At 44.3% G+C, this 12613-nt stretch overlaps 2 non-coding genes across 2 annotated transcripts; one reads left to right on the plus strand and one right to left on the minus strand.

The window, feature by feature from the left end:
• Positions 1–461: 461 nt before the first annotated feature.
• Positions 462–543, minus strand: trnas-uga (transfer RNA serine (anticodon UGA)). The gene has a single exon. It is a non-coding gene; the product is annotated as a tRNA-Ser (tRNA).
• Positions 544–6670: 6127 nt separating this feature from the next.
• trnan-guu (transfer RNA asparagine (anticodon GUU)) lies at positions 6671–6744 on the plus strand. The gene has a single exon. It is a non-coding gene; the product is annotated as a tRNA-Asn (tRNA).
• Positions 6745–12613: the final 5869 nt, after the last annotated feature.

Consider the following 12613-nt stretch of genomic DNA (forward strand, 5'->3'; position numbering starts at 1 on the left):
TGTACTGTACTCAAATTGCTGATTTTTTCATTGTGAGGGGAAGAAACATAAACGTGTGGACATTAATTGCGAATTCATCAGCTGGGTTGCACCTTTTCTTTTCCTACCGTCTCAGTCTTTCCATCTTTACCCTTCTCTGCTGGTGTTGCAGGTTCCATCATTCTTCGCTGTTCACGATGCCTGAGAAGTCCATCAGGAGAAAACAGGCAAAGTCAAGAGACAGAGACAGGGAGAGATTAAAACATAGAAATAAATTGTATAAATGTCAAGTTCTGCGAAGGAGCAGAATTTAGAATGGAGCTTGGGAGAGATTCCTTCACGTGTCTTGCAATTTTTCAAGAGATCTTTGGGCTCCGAGTGAAAAGCGTCGTTGGCGATGGAGCACCTGTCTGAGGGAGCGAACAAGGTCCGTTCGTTCAAGTTCAGATTAATTTGAACACTGAACAAACTTTAAAAAGTAGCGCTGTGAACAGGATTCGAACCTGTGCAGGAAAACCCCATTGGATTTCAAGTGCAACGCCTTAACCACTCACCCATCGCAGCTACAAACCTCAATGATGCACAGCTATAAATCAGAATGCGTAGGGTTATCACACGAGATCTGTGACACTTTGTTCTCTCAGACAGGTTTCCAACTGGAAACTTACAGCTTGTTAATGTGCTGACTTTGCTGTTTCGGTGATAGAATTCTCATTTATCACGTGAGAAACCGGGGTTCGATTTCCGGTTCGTTTCGGATTATTTTCATTCTCCATTCATACGATCGCGTGAATTGTGCGACATTCGCCCTCAGCTTCAATCTGCTCACCATTTGATACATTTTCCATTCTCCACGTGTGTTGCGTCGAAGCTGGGTCGGCAATTGACATTGCAAGTCCTACTTCTTAATCATTGGGTCATCGCAGCTGCAAGCGACAAATCCGACACGGCTGCAGAAGAGAATGAAGAAGGTTATGACAGGAGAACTCTGAGACTGTATGTTCTTTTCGACAGGTTTCGAACTGAGCGCATATCGCCGGCTGCTGTGCGGACTTTGTTATTTCAGTGATCAAATTCTTGATTTCTGCGCGGGAAGCCCGGGTTCGATCACCGCTCAATGGAGGAGCATTTTTCATTCTCCATTAATGAGGTCACGTGAATTGGGATACGTTCACATGAAGCTTCAATTTGAACACCATCTTGTGACATTTTCCTTTCTCCATGTGTGTTGTTGTCGACAGAACCTCTGCATTCTGTCCTCCATGCACTGGAATTAAGACAATCCTGCCGACTACACCGCTGACAAGACGTGAGAAGCCAATTAGTGATTTTGAACTAAAAATGGTGACACCGCAGGGCTCGTCCGGGATCTCTCACATAACAATCAGCAAATCCCCAAAGCGAGATATCATACCCGAAGACCAACGAGCCACTGATAACAGAGGGGTGCAACCAATGCAGAATTCTGTGCCACCCACAGCCGATCGGCCACCATTCTGTCCATCCGATCACTTTTTCTATTCCGATGTGCGGCAATGTGAAGACGTACATTAAATATTTCATATCAACAATATTAGCCTCTCTTTACCACATTTGTTTCGAATGTGCGAGTTGTAATATCAAGTGAGACTTTGCAGAATTAATTGCTCTAAAGCTACATTGTTGTCTGTCTCGGCATCCGCAGATTATCCACTCTCCCACAAGTATAACAGTGACTACACTTCAAAAATACTTCATTGGCTGTATGGCGCTTTGGGAAGTCTTGAGGTCGTGAAAAGCGCTTTATAAATACAAGACTTTGTTTTTATACTTGGCTAAAAGTACTGATGTTTTCACTATGAGGACGAAGAGACATCAATATGTGGACATTGGCTACGAATTCATCATCTGGGTTGGTCCTTTACTTTTCCGACCGTCTCAGTCTTTCGATCTTTCCCGTTCTCTGCTGGTGTCGCAGGTTCGATGAGCTTTGGCCGTTCAACGAAGCCTGAGAAGTCCATCAGGGGAAAACAGAGAGGGACAGAGACAGGGAGAGATAGAGAGATCTAAGTGTAGAAAAAAAGCTTGATTATCAAGTGAGCAGAATTTGAAATGAAGCTTGAGAGAGATGGAATCATACATTCATAGAATCGTTACTGCACAGAAGGAGGCCATTCGGCCCATTGAGCCTTCCCCGGCTCTCTTTAAGAGCAATCCAGTTCGTCCCATTCCCCCGTTCTTTCCCTGTAGACCCGCTAATATTTTTCCTTCAAATACTTATCCAATTCCTTTTAGAGAGTCACGATTAAATCTGCTTCCACCACCCTTTCAGAAGATGCATTCCAGATTATAACTACTCGCTGATTTAAAACGTTTTTCCTTATATCGCCTTTGGTTCTTTTGTCAACCACCGTAAATCTGTGCCCTCTAGTTCTCGACCATTCCGCCAACGGGAGCAGTTTCTGTTTATTTACTTTATCTGAACCCGTCATGATTTTGAACACTTCTATCAAATCTCCTCTCAACCTTCCTGCCCTAAGGAGAACAACCCCAGCTTCTCCAGTCTATCCACGTAACTGAAGTCCCTCATCCCTGAAACCATTCCAGTAAATCTTTTCTGCGCCACCCCACAGGCCTTCACATCCTTCCTAAAGTGCGGTGCTCAGAATTGGACACAATTCTCCAGTTGTGGATTATTGTGAAGTTTCCATCACGCACCTTGAAGTTTTGCAAGAGACCATTGGGCTCCCAATTAAAAGGCTCTGCCGCGGTGGAGGATCTGTCTGAGAGAAGGAAATGCGGTCCGTTATCTCCAGTTCATATTTATTTGAGCATTGAACAAAACTGTAAAAAATGGCGCCGTGAGCAGGATTCCAATGTTTCACCGAAAGACCCTGTCGAGTTTTAGATGTAACGGCTGAACGACTCGGCCATCACAAGCAGCGAGTGCTAGTAATGCAGGGCTGTAAATCAGAATGTGCAAGGTACTCAGAGGAGATTTGTGAAATTATATGTTGTTTCAAACAGGTTTCCAACTGGACACAGAGAGCCCGATACCATGCAAACGTTGCTGTTTCACTGGTAGAATTTGCATTACCACGCGAGGGAACAGGGTTCATATTCCCGACCAATTAAGGAGCATTTTTATTCTGCACCTCTGAGATCGCCTGAATTGGGATAAATTCACCTTCAGTTTCAATCTGCAAACCGCCATGAGACATTTTACTTTCTCCGTGTGTGTTGCGTCGATAAACCGGCTGCATTCCGACCCCTTGTCCTCAAATATGCTCGAGAATTAAATCAATCCTGCTTTCTGCAACGCTGAAAAGATGTGAGAAAGAAATGAGTGAATCCTCACTGGAAATAGTGAAACAGGAGGGTTCTGGGATTTGAACTGGGGACCTCTCACATATCAAACAGTGAAACGGCCAAAATGGAAACCATAATCCGAGAACAAGGAGCCGTCAGTAACACAAGCGGACAACCAGTCGAAAATTTCCCTGCTCCCCACAACCGATGGCCCATTCATTCAGACCGCTTCTGTCCATCGAATCGTGGAATGGTGACAGCACAGAAGGAGGCTATTCGGCTCATCGAGCCCGTGGCGGCTTTTTATAAGAGCAATCCAATTAGTCCCATTCCCCGGCCCTTTCCCGGTGCTCTGTATTTTTCCCCTTGAAATTCCTTTTTTAAGTCACGATTGAATCTGCTTCCACCACTCTTTCAAGCAGCGCATTCCAGATCAGAACTACTCGCTGCGTAATTAAGTTTTTCCTCATTTCGCCTTTTGTTCTTTTGCAATCACCTCAAATCTGTGTCCTCTGGTTCCCGACCATTCCGCCAATTAAAACAGCTTCTCTTTGTTTACTTTATCTGAACTCTTCATGACTTTGAACACTTCAATCAAATCTCCTCTGAACCTTCTCTACTCTCAGGCGAACAACCCCAGCACGAGGCAAATGCGGTCAAATGGTTTCAATTAATTTATTCGATCATTAAACAGACCTTTAAAGACAGGCCTTGTTTTGTGGAACTGTGAGCTGGTGGTTTAAATCGCTGGTTTCAATGTTTGGTGCGTTTCTCGATTCTAATTTTACCACTGACAGAATTTCTGCAAATATCCATTTTGACCTGTTCACAGAAATCCCGATTGCAGTGCAATGGAGCAGAGGATGTGAAAGAAGCTGAAAGTGAAAGTGGAGATATTAGTTTCATCACAGTGACTGGACACGTTTCCACAGGTAAGGAAATCTCACCTTCAGATTCTTTCCAGCAGAGTGGGACAGGTGATGAGAGTGACCGGGCTCCAGCGGCGCAATCAGTCCTTATTTGAGTTAAAGGCTCAGGAAATGCCGGGGTTTTTAATTCGAATCTCAGTAAGATCAAACAAACCTTTTGTTTGTGAACATTTCGACCGGAGTTGAAGGTACAATTGATGTGTTCCAAAATTCATTTCATTATCTGAATTGCCATGTGGTTCCTCCGGACTATGCGGTTGCAAGAGCAGATGAGATGTTTCGTATTAGTTGTTTCGAGGAGGGAGGCTGCGGTTTTAGAGACACAAACTATGACTTTGATCCATCTTCAAATCGTGGGATTTAACTGGAGCTGTAAACCAGCGCCAGAGGCCGCTCAGCCAGGATACTTTCCATCCTGCACTTCAGGAGCCAATTTTACAGGAATAGAATGACTGCAAGCAAGAATTCTACCCCTCAAGCACCAATGCTCCCACGGCAGCAGGATGAATGTGTCCAGTTGGAAACCGATCTGAAGGAACATGCAGTCTGACAGAGCCGGAAGTCCAGCAGATTGACTTTCGGTCTGAGCAGATGTTGAGTCTCCTTCTTGAGAGAGTTTCGCCAATCCAGCTCAGAGTGGTTTAAGAATCATGAATTCGGGTGTGACTGGAGCCACTTGTGTAAGATGAAGTGTCGGGGGCAGTTTCACATCCTTGACGGACATTAATGATCCTGTTTCGGTTTTGCTGCAAAATTTCACTTCCCAGCTCCCGACCTAAAATCCAACGCCGTTGCAACTCGAATCCACAACCTTTGAATGGCTTATCAAACAAAACAAGTAGAAGTCCAACACACTCGTCATTGCACCACAGGGTCAGTTGCTAAAAAAACCCGAATAAAAAGAAAGACGCGTTTCTCCGGTCCAGGGGCAAAGTGAGAATGGATGTTATTCAAAAAACTGTCCCCTCGAATCTGTCTTTATATATTTTTTTGTAAGCTTCGATTTTAAAAGTTATAAAAAGCCAAAATAAATAAAGTAAATTATAAGAATCGAATCCGTGATTAAGGCGTTATAACACACTCTAAGCAACTGAGTTAACCGGCCGTACTGACGGTCCATTGGACATTTTAATTAATTTCTGGACCTGTACGCTAGTTGGTCGCGCTTTCTGCACTTGGACTCCTAAATCTCTCTGCTCCTCCACAGTTCCTAGTTTCTCACCATTTAGAAAACATTATGATTTATCTTTCTTAGATTTAAATTGGATGATCTCGCTCACCCCCCATTGAACTATATTTGCCGCAGTTTTGCCCACTCACTGAATCTATCAATTCCCATTTTTCAACTTCCTGCTTCAATCTTCATGACTTATTGCGTCACCAGAAGGCTGCGTGTTCAAATCACGGGGTAACCGTTACTTTTCGAGCTGATCAGATTCTGGATCGTTCCGGGATGAATATTGCATCTGCTTTTTCTCAATAAACAGAACCTTGCTCTAACGTCTGCTTCCCTGGTTCTAAAATTTCAGGAAGACGTCTCATTCCGCCCTCGACTTTTGATTTTGACCTGCGGTTGAAACTTTTGCAAAGATGGAAAAGAAGTCCCCAAATCGCTCCACGTGAATCTTAAACGCTTTGGGAAGAAGTTCAGTGCAAACAGTTAGGAATTTAAAGGCACCTCAATGACCTGCACTTTCTTGGAATGAGTTTTGTTCGCCATTGCATTCGACCGTGAAATCGCTCCCGGCTTTCATCTCACTGAAGTGAAGAGTGTGACCGCGTTACATCTGTCAGAGTGGAAGTGACGAGTTTGTGGTCGGTATGGGTCGTTTACAACTTTTGAAATCTCACCAAGCAGCAGAGAAAAAGAATCTTGGAATCAAATTGTCCCTGTCAGTGATGAATTGAAGTGAATATCGCTCCAAGCAGATCTGGACAACTCGCAGTGCAGCCGCACAGGAGTTCCAAATCCACCTTCTCGCCACTCGGCAATCGCATGAACTGAACTTTACTCTGACCCAGTGTCACCGCGCTGAAATCGAGCATTTCTCGGCCACACTTTTTCTTAACATCATGGTTACTGGTTTAAGAGTGAATACTGCCGTCGGCTTCACTGTAAGTGCAAGAGACATCTTTGTAAACACCGAGTCGTGTCATGGACCTGCTCGTCGGACCTGCTCATTTCATCTCATCTCATTTTCAGCAAACCTGAATATTACTGGAATAGAGAATGGCGAATCACAGCTCGAGAAATCAATCCTCTCGACCACGAGGGGACGGAGTCTTCCAACATACAGGTGTTTAATGGCAAGTTGAGTTTAATGTTCAGGAATAATAGAGCACAGAATTTCACTCGTGCAAACTTCACACACTTTATTTTGGAAAAGTAAACTGATAGTAGAGAGAATTTATTTTGATCGCTGCAACCTGAATTTTTAGTTCGTTGAATCAGTAGTTCAACACAAACGTGTGTTGTCTCTGTGGCGCAATCGGTTAGCGCGTTCGGCTGTTAACCGAAAGGTTGGTGGTTCGATCCCACCCAGGGACGGTGGGGGAGCTTTTATCTTCATGGTCTCGCATTTCCTGGTTCTGATGTTTGTTTTGGCTGCAAAACAAATGCCCGCTTTCGATGGCCAGCTGAGGACGGCCGATCTTCCATCATTTCACTTGTGATTGGCTAAGCCGAAATCTGAATTCTTCTTGACAGACAAGGTCTGACATCGACATTTCTGCAGTGACCGACACCAGACTGTTTCCACAATGAATGTCACTCCCTTTTATTTTGGAAACGCAAAATTGTATTCACATTCCGAACGGTTTCAGTTGATTTGTGAGAGATCATGAAAGGATCCTGCAGCGCTGCCTTGGATAATAACAATAGTTCGAAGCCGCATTTCAGTCGCGGCAACAAATCCTCACATCCGAGTATCTGCACCCTTAAATCGGAGTATCTGCACCTTTGCAGCAGAGTATCTGCGCCCTTACAACCATTAACTCATCAACTGTCCCCAATCATCTTTATCAGCGTCAGGAGCCCTGAAGAAAACCCAACAGTGAAGAAATTGGCTTTATGATTCTTCAATAATGTACGGACACATTTTTATTAACGGAACTTTGAAGGAGATTTGGGGAAAGTGGCCGCTGATACTCAGAAACTACTGCTTGTTTTTTTTGCTCAGTGGGCTCGTTGGTCGAGTGGTATGATTCTCGCTTCGGGTTTGTTGTTTGAAATATGTGAGAGATCCCGGGTTCAAATCCCGGTCAAGCCCTCATTTTTTCCCCCCCGACTTTTGATCTTGAGCGACTGTTCAAACTGGCAGGGTGTTTGGAGGTATCTCAATAATCTCACGTCCTCTGAATGCATTCTACTTGCAATTGCAATTGACCTTGAAACCGCTCTCGGATTTCATCTCACTGAAGCAGAATGTGGCCGCTTTTTATTTGTCAGCGTGGAGGTGACGAGGTTGTGGTTGATAACCGCGGGCACACTTGTCCGGACATTGGTGTTCAGAATGTACAAAATGCTGTCTCAAATATTCTGTTGTCATCCAGGGAGCTCTAGATTTGCATGCCCAACCTTTCCCCTGGTAAGAATGTGTCCAGTCTGTACCCGAAGTATCTCCTCACTCGAAGCCTCCCATTGCTCATTTACTGTTTTACCTGCCAATATTTGATTCCAATCCACCTGGACCCGATCACTTTTCAACTCGCTGCAATTCGCTCTTCCCAGTTGAGTATTTTCATACCTGATTTTTCCTTGCATTTTCCATAACTATACTAAACCTGCTGCAAATGCTCCCCCACTGAATCATGCTCCACTTGCCCCACTTCTTTCCCCTAAATAAATCCAGCACTGCTTCCTTCCTCGTTGGGCTGAAAACATGCAGATTAAGAAAGTTCTCTTGGACACATTTCAGGAATTGCTCGCCCTCTTTGACTTTTACACTGCTCTTTCCCAGTCTATATTCGGATAAATGAAGTTCCCTTTTATCAATGCTCTAAAATTATTGCATCTTTCTGCAATTTGCTGCCAATTTGCTCCTCCATCTCCTTCTCACCAGTTGGCCCCCTATAGTTTGCATCCAGCAGCGTAATAGCTCCTCAATTGTTCCTTAATTCTAAACAAATAGATTCTGCCTTTGAACCCTTAAGCATGGCGACCCTTTCGACCGCTGTAACAGTATTTTTGATCAATAGTGCCTGGCCCACCCCCCAACTTTTATCCCCTGCCTTTCCTGAATACGTTGTAGCCAGGAATATGTAAGTGGCCACTCCTCCGCTTGTTTGAGCCAGGTCTCCATTATTGACACTATAACATAATCCCATGTTACCAGTTGTGTCTGCAGCTCACCAACCTTATTTCCCAAGTATGTTAAACACAACATCAGGGCATAAGGGTAGGACAAGTTCTAATGCCCAATTAAATGTTCTATACACTAATGTCCGTAGCATAAGAAATAAAACAAGGGAATTAGAAGCGTAAATTGAGCTTATAGTGCATGACTTAGTGCTCATCACTGAGCCCTGGCTACAAACTGGGCATGACTGGGAGATAAATATTTCAAGTTATAAGCCGTTTAGAAAGGATAGGGACATTGGAAAAGGCGGTGGAGTAGCGATATTGAGGAGGGATACTATTACTGCATGAGAAAGAAGAGATATCAGTAAAGGTGAGCACGCAGTAGAAAGGCTTTGCGTGGAAATGAGTAACAGAATAGAATGCAAGACTTTGGTGGGAGTTGTTCATAGACTTCCGGACAGCAGTGAAAAAGTAACAGGATACACAGAAGCGGACAGGATGTTAGGGGTCTGGAACTCACTGTCTGAAAGGGTGGTCGAGGTAGGAAACCTCAACTCATTTAGAAAGTACTTAGATGTGCATTTGAAGTGCCGTAACCTACAGGGCTATGACCAAGTGTTGGAAAGTGCGATTAAGTTGGATAGCTCTTTTTCGGCCGTCATAGACACGATAGGCCGAATGGCTTCCTTCTGTTCTGTAACTTTCTATGATTCTATGTGTGTGAAGGGATTCGTTCAGTCATCACACGTGCTGAGACACCAGCGAGTTCACAAGTGACTGCAGGGGTTGGATTCTGCTGTTAATCCCATCCAGGACTGAACCATATTCATTCTGACATTTGGGGTTTGTTTCTGCAGATGTTAATAACCGCTATAACTGGGCTGGAGTTTAAGATTCTGGATATGTTAAATAAATCAGCTATGTTTTAAACACCTTGTTGTCGATTTTGGTCTTTCCCACCTGAGTGTTTAGCATCACCTGACTGGAGCTCAGAAAGCACAATCTGGGGGGAGGATCGTCCGGTGGGAACAGAACTTCAGCCTGGACACAGTCCTTCACGGCCACAGTGAGAGGGGCAAACGGCACTTTGGTCTTTCCCGTCTCTCTTCACTGACAGCAAAGTCACCGTGCGGCGTCCAGTCTAAAAATGACTGTGGTAATTATTCTATGTTTGTTTGACAGTCCTGAGTCTACCATTTAAAGCAGGCGTTAACTGATTTAAAGTAAACCCGCTTAAAAGAAATGGGTTATCAGTTGTGATATCCGTGAAGCCAATGTTCCATTCCTTTATATGATTGATGTGCCTGATTTCCGACCGCAGTTTAAGTGGTGGAATATCAGCACTGCTCAGCCGGCTATGATCACGGTACATTTTCTTACAAACCAAACACAGATTGAAACCCTGGAACTTTGAGGCGATGAATCCTTGGAGAAAAAATAAATAAGGGTTCGAACCATCAAACTTTCTCGCTAAATGAGAGCACCACCGAAACATACAAAGAGGTCACCTGCTAAACCAGCAATTCACTGAGCGAAACTATGAGATTGCAGCCACCAATATAACAGTTGTCTACTGTCAGTTTACTTCTCCAAAATGACAGGATTTTTACTCCTGCAAGCTTCAACCAACGAGCTGGTCTTCACTCCGGAAACAGCAACTGTGAAGTTCAGAGAAACGTGTTCGATTTCAGCGCGGTGACACGACCAGTGTAAAGCTCAGTTAATGAGATCGCCGAGTGGCGAGAGGGTGGATTTGGAATGCCTGAGCGCCTGCACTGCGCACTTTTCAGATCTGCTTGGAGCACCAATCCCTTCAATTCATCACTTACAGGGACAGTTCGATTCTCTGTTTCTTTTCCTTGAGGCTTGGTGAAATTTTAAAAATTGATAGAGACCAATGTTAAAGCGAACCTGGTCAGTGACATGCTCACAGATACAAAGCGGCCAGACTCTGCTTCAGTGAGATGAAAGCCCAGAGCGGTTTCAAGGTCGAATGCAATTGCAAGCAAAGCTCATTCAATGAAAGTGGAAGTCATTGAGGTGCCTTTAAGGTCCTGATTGTTTGAAATGAACTTCTTCTGAAAGCGTTTGAGATTGAGGTGGAGTGATTTGGGGATTTCTTTTCCCTCTTTGCAAAAGTCTGAACCGCCACTAAAGATAAAAAGTCAAGGGCTAAATTGGGGATTCTACGGGATATGGACCTCGAATCGAGAACTATACCCCGACCTCAACGAGCCCAGAAACAAGAACGTGTCCTTACATTAACGTGTTACGCTCACATTCTCTGAGGGGTCTGTCTGCAAAATAAAAGGGCATTTTGAAGAGATATTCTGAGCAGTTCCGTATTGGACCCCGAACAAAGTACAAACACCGCACGATGCTTTTGCTGGTCAAATTCACTAAACATCATAAATTCCACAAAAGCACCACGGGGAGTTGAATCTGTGACCGGAGTTCTTTAAGCAACTAAGCCACGGAGCCAATTCACGGGCACGCTTCTCACTTCCTCATTAATATCTGTGCTACACATTCTGTTGGGGGTTCAGACTGTTTTATCTTTGTCAATTTCATAGAAAATAAAAGCAAGAGTCGATCATTCTGCTCTGCCATTCAAAATGATCATGGCTGATCGTCTAATTCAGTACCCTGTTCGCGCTTTTTCCCCATATCCCTTCAGCATTAAGAAATATATCTATCTGCTTATTGAATAAGTCTAATGACTTGGCCTCCACTGCCTTCTGTGGTAGTGAATTCCACAGGTTCACCACCCACTGAGTGAATAAATTTCTCCTCATCTCGGTTCTAAATGACATACCCCGTATCCTGAGACTGTGACCCCTGGTTCTGGACTCCCCAGCCACCGGGAACATCCTCCCTGCATCGAGTCTGTCTCGTCCTGTTATAATTTTATATGTTTCGATGAGATCACCCCTCGTTCTTCTCAACTCGAGCGAATATCGTCTTGGTCGACCCAATCTCTCCTCATACGTCAGTCCTGCCATCCTCGGAACAAGTCTGCAAAACCTTCGTTGCACTCCCTCCATGGCAATGACATCTTTCCTCAGATAAGGAGACCAAAACTGCACACAATACTCCAGATGGGGTCTCACCAAGGCCCCGTACAACTGCAGTAAGACATTCCCTGTTCCTGTACTCAAATCCTCTTGCATTGAACGCCAACATACCATTCGCCATCCTAACTGCTTGCTGCATCTGAATGCTCGCTTTCAGCAACTGGTGTACAAGGACACCCAGGTCTCGTTGCACCTCCCCATTTTCCCAATCTATCACCATTCAGATAATAAACTGCCTTTCTGTTTTGACAAAAAAAGTAGATAACCTCACATTTATCCACGTTATACTGCATCTGCCATGTTCTTGCCCACTCACCCAACTTGTCGAAATCACATTGGACCCTCTTTGCATCCTCCTCACAGCTCGCATTCCACCCCAGCTTTGCGTCGTCTGCAAACTTGGAAATGTTACATTCCGTTCCGTTCCCTCATCCAAATCATTGACATATATTGTGAATAGCTGGGGTCCCAAGCACTGATCCCTGCCGTTCCCCACTAGTCACTGCCTGCCACCCGGGAAAAGACCAGTTTATTCTCACTCTTTCCAGTCTGTCAACCAATTCTCAATCCAGGCCAGTCGATTCCCCGAATCCCATGTGCTTTAATTTTGCACACGGTCCTCTTCTGTGGGACCATATCAAAGGCCTTCTGAAAATCCATGTTTCCCACATCCACTGGTTCTCACCTATCTAATCTACTAGTTACATCCTCAAAAAACTCCAGTAGATTTGTTAAGCATGATTTCCCTTTCATAAACCTATGCTGACTTTATCAAATCCCATTAATGCCTTCTAATTGTTCTGTTATCACATCTTTTAAAATAGACTCGAGCATTTTCCCCACTACTGATGTGAGGCGAACTGGTCTTTAATTCCTTGTTTTTCTCCCCCTCCTTTTTTTAAAAAAAAAGTGTGGTTATATTTGCAACCCTCCAATCTGTAGGAATTGTGCCAGAGTATAGAATTTTGGAAGATGATCACCAATGCATGCACTCTTTCCAGGGCCACTTCGTTTGGTACTCTGATGTAGATTATCAGGCCCTG

Source organism: Heptranchias perlo, chromosome 20, assembly GCF_035084215.1.
Source record: "Heptranchias perlo isolate sHepPer1 chromosome 20, sHepPer1.hap1, whole genome shotgun sequence".
NCBI classification, from domain to species: domain Eukaryota; kingdom Metazoa; phylum Chordata; class Chondrichthyes; order Hexanchiformes; family Hexanchidae; genus Heptranchias; species Heptranchias perlo.